At 41.7% G+C, this 3714-nt stretch overlaps 1 pseudogene; it reads left to right on the top strand.

Annotated features, from left to right (window-relative positions):
• The first annotated feature begins 3225 nt into the window (after positions 1-3225).
• Positions 3226-3550, top strand: LOC111727036 (annotated as a pseudogene).
• Positions 3551-3714: the final 164 nt, after the last annotated feature.

Here is a 3714-nt window from a genome sequence, read left to right as displayed (position 1 = left end):
AAAGAAAGAAAGAAAGAAAGAAAGAAAGAAATGTGCAAATATAGTTGAATGGGAAGGAGAGTGGCCATCAACTGCCAGCTTGAATTTGGGAGTCTGACTTCCCAGCACAATTCTCAGCTCCTTCACTTGCTAACTGAGTTATACTACCTTGTCCAAGTCTTAAGTTTCATCATTTTCTCAGTAGATAACAGTAATGGTTACATTGTAGGATAATAATGCAGCAGGATGAGGGTTAAATGAAGTAATATATATAAATAACTCAGAACACTTCTTGGTGCAAAGTAACACCCATAAATGTTTGAAATTTGTGTGAAGGTCCAGATCCAAAGGGATTGTGTTGTATGACATTGGGTGTTGATTCTCAGCGATAGAATGATCCTCATGATAAAAAATTGAAGCTTTCCACTGTCTGTCGCCAATTGATTCCCATTCCTTAACCTAGGCTCCATAAATGAAGTCCAAATTCTTTTCTTTCTTTCTTTCTTTCTTTCTTTCTTTCTTTCTTTCTTTCTTTCTTTCTTTCTTTATAGACCGTCTCACTATGTTGCCCTCAGTAGAGTGCCATGGCGTCACAGCTCATAGCAGCCTCAAATTCTTGGGTTTAAGTGATTCTCTTGCCTCAGCTTCCCAAGTAGCTGGGACTCCAGGTGCCTGCCATAACCCTGGCTATTTTTTCGTTGTAGTTGTCATTGTTGTTTAGCAGGCCTGGGCTGGGTTTAAACCTGCCAGCCCTGTGTATGTGGCTGGTGCCCTAATCACTGAGCTACAGACACCAAGCCTGAAGTCCAAATTCTCTATAACCCAAGCCTTTATAGGACCTTTAAATACCAAGAGTTCAACATATCCCAAGGCACAATCATCTTCACTCTTGCATCTCCCATGGCCTGCACATTAACAAGTGGTATTGCCATCCTCCCATTTGCCCAAGAAAAATATTTCAGAGTCTGAGAACTTCCTTCCTTTCCTTAGAACTTCCTTATTTCCCTGACATCCAGTCATGTGTGTTAGCACTGGAGCCCCTATCTTTTCAACACATCTTAGACCTTCCCCCAGATGCTCTCCTCCTCTGCTGGTGGCCACTCTGATCTTCCATCTCAATTTTAGCAGCTCCCCCACTGCTATTCCAACTCCAGCCTTCTCGTTTCTCCCTCCATGGCATCACTTTACAGTTCAAATAAACAATATTTCTAAAATGCAACTCTAATCTCATGTACCTACTTTGAGGCAAACCCAGAGTTCCTGCATCATGTCATCCTCACTTGCCTGGAGAACCCACCATCCCTGCCCCAATTACCAATCAGCCATGAGAGCCTCTCTCTGGCCCCTAATCATGACAAATGTGTAACCCCCCATGGTTCCTAGGCTTGTTAGTCCCTCTGCCTACAATTTATGGAGCTTAAGTCTAGCAAGGAAAACAGACCACCAAGAGTGTGTCATTTCAAACTCTAGAAGCAGGGTTGGGAAATGACCTCACAGAGAGGAATCCTGAGAAGGCCCACCTCAGTAAGGACTTCCCAGCAGTGATAGGTCAGGGTGAAGGTATGTTTCCTTCCATATGAAGATAAGATGTAATTGATACGGCACTTTATCTCATGGCCTTCCTCCCCTAAACCCACAGCCCCAGGCCAACGATGAGAAAAATATCAGACAAATTCTGCAAAATACTCCTCAGAACTGTGAAAATCATCTAAAGTAAAGATGGTCAATGGCACTTAAGACTCTTATTCTAAGTGAAGTATCTTGAGAATGGAAAAACAAATACTATATGTTCTCCCTGATAATTTGTAACTCATCGATGGGTATATATGGCTACAGAGAGAAGTGAAAATCATTAGAAATCGAGAAGGGGGGATTGGGGAAGGAGGGGAGGGGTAAAACCTAACAGGTACGAAGGCAATTTTTCATGTGATGGGCATACTTACAGGCTGACTAAAGTAAAACAAAGCTATCCGTGTAATAAAAGCATTTGTACCCATGTAATATTTGGAAATTAAAAAAAAAAACGATGGGTTGAGAACTAAAGAAAAGGGGCATCAGGTAAAAACTGAGGCTATTTGAACAAAGTATGGACTTTAGTTATAATAATGTTTCGATACTGGTTCATTAATTCTAGCAAAAGTTCCATTCTAATAAGGATGTTAATAAAATGGGGGAAATGAATACAAAACATCCCAGAATTCTGGGCATTCTATGTACTGTCTTTGTAATTTTTTTCTGTAAATCTAAAATGTCATTAAGAAACAAAACTTATTTTAAGAATTAGAACAATTTTTAAACTATATATGTTTCATGAAGAAACATTAAATGTTGCTGACAGGGAAGAGTGCAGGGTATTTGGTATTTTTTGGTATTTGGTATTTGGTATTTGGTACTTGGTATTTGTTTACTTGGTTGGAATGGGGGAGAAAGCCTTCGATGCCTGGATACCTTTGGAGGAGTTCTGCCCAGGTCTTTCATCCCCCTGTCGTCTTTTTTTTTTTTTTTTTAATTATTTAAGACCTTTATTAATAGGTGCTTGCAGTTTGTCGACTTTTTTGAAAAAATCAAGTTGTAAACTATTATTACAAATTAAAAATAAAGTTCTTAAAAATCTCAACTTGACCAGATATGAAACAACTTAAAAACCTTTAAAGGCGTACTGAGAAAAAAAAACAAAAACAAAAACAAACAAACAAAAAAAAGTTTGCTATTACCAAAAAAGATGTCTTTAGGTAAAAATTATTTAAAAAACCGTGCTGCATAGATAATGCAGATAGTTCTAGTTATCTGGTCAACAGACAAAAGCAAGCCCTAAGGTCTTCAGCTCTAATCTTTTGTTCATTTCTTATTGCTGGAATTTCATATTCGTTTCTTCTTGTCAGATGACTAAACCCGATGGTGGTGGAGATGGTAAGCCAGCATTTACTCAGCTCCGCCCTGCTCAGCCTCAGAAGCTGATGAATTCTCAGCTGGTGGATCCGCTGCTTTTGTCTCTTTGCCATCTTGCAGTTTAGGGTTTTCTGGGCGTCTGTGTCAGTAATTGAAGTTTCGATGGTACCTACGTTGAGGCGGCTGCTGACCTTGGGGCTCATCTCCTTGGTTCTCTTTATCCTCTTCATTGCTGTCCTCGCTGGGCTGTCTCTGGCAAGGATAAGGTGACCAGACGTCCTGCTTTTGAACAATTTGTCCCACGTCCCGCAGCGTTTTTAAAAAAGTCCCTATTTTTGGAGGTAGTCCAGGTCAAAAATGGCGTCGGCTGCGTTCAGGCTTTCTGGGCTGTTGGGTCGGTTCCGCCCACAGCTGGGGCGGCCCCTGCCGAGTGGTGCCCAAGGCGAGGAGGGCTCAGCTCGCCTGTGGAGGGCCCTCACCTTCTTCGTCGCCCTTCCCGGGCTGGGAGTGAGTATGCTGAATGTCTACTTGAAATCTCAGCACGGAGAACACGAGAGACCTGAGTGCATCCCTTACTCCCATCTTCACATCAGGACCAAGCCCTTTCCCTGGGGAGATGGTAACCGTACTATTCTACAACCCTCACGTGAATCCGCTTCCATCTGGTTATGAAGATGAATAAAGAGAACCTAGACGACTACCCAGACATTGGGGACCACAGCATCAGTTTGGACCATTACTCTGCACGTGGACTAGAGAAAGTGTATGAGACCTTAAGCTCACCTTCTTTTATCATATGATTACCAGTCTTCCATCCCTTTACTTGTGGCAGGAGATGACTTAAAT

Source organism: Otolemur garnettii, unplaced genomic scaffold (assembly GCF_000181295.1).
Source record: "Otolemur garnettii isolate 467f Iridium unplaced genomic scaffold, OtoGar3 scaffold00091, whole genome shotgun sequence".
In the NCBI taxonomy this organism is placed as follows: Eukaryota; Metazoa; Chordata; class Mammalia; order Primates; family Galagidae; genus Otolemur; species Otolemur garnettii.
The sequence above is the reverse complement of the archived record's forward strand: the minus strand, read 5'-3'. Positions and strand labels throughout refer to the sequence as shown.